This window comes from Verticillium alfalfae, genomic scaffold (genome assembly GCF_000150825.1).
Source record: "Verticillium alfalfae VaMs.102 supercont1.13 genomic scaffold, whole genome shotgun sequence".
In the NCBI taxonomy this organism is placed as follows: Eukaryota; Fungi; Ascomycota; class Sordariomycetes; order Glomerellales; family Plectosphaerellaceae; genus Verticillium; species Verticillium alfalfae.
The window spans coordinates 920,483-920,969 of NW_003315026.1; positions in this window are offsets into that span (position 1 = coordinate 920,483).

Here is a 487-nt window from a genome sequence, read left to right on the forward strand (position 1 = left end):
GAAGTCACAACCGAAGGAAAATGCAGCTAGCGCCGATGCGGAGGGGCAACTAGACATTTCTGAAGCGGTGCGCCAGCCGTGTTTCAGAGCAGCAGGGTCATCAAGCTGTGGTAGGGTCACGCATGGGCCAGAGCCCAGATGCCGCAAAAAGCCTGACTTGGGATTTTGCTGCTGCTGCCATCCGTTGCCAGTCGTGGGGGCTGTGAAGTGAGCGGCGTCAAGCGCGCATGTTCTTTTGTTTCTGTACCCTTCCTTCTTCTGGTGTAGATTCGAGTCTAAAATGCGCAGTCAAAGGCGCCCGTGGCAGATTTGGAGGCGACTCTCCCTCTGAATAACGTTCAGCGCCGGGGAGATCAACGCCTCGAGAACAAGACTTGTCTCGATGCTAGCACGATGCATGAAATCAGGGCCAACGTGTCTGCTTCGCAATGGGGGGTTGTCAGTTCGCCGGAAAATTGTCATCGAAGGGGTCGATTATTGTTCGCAA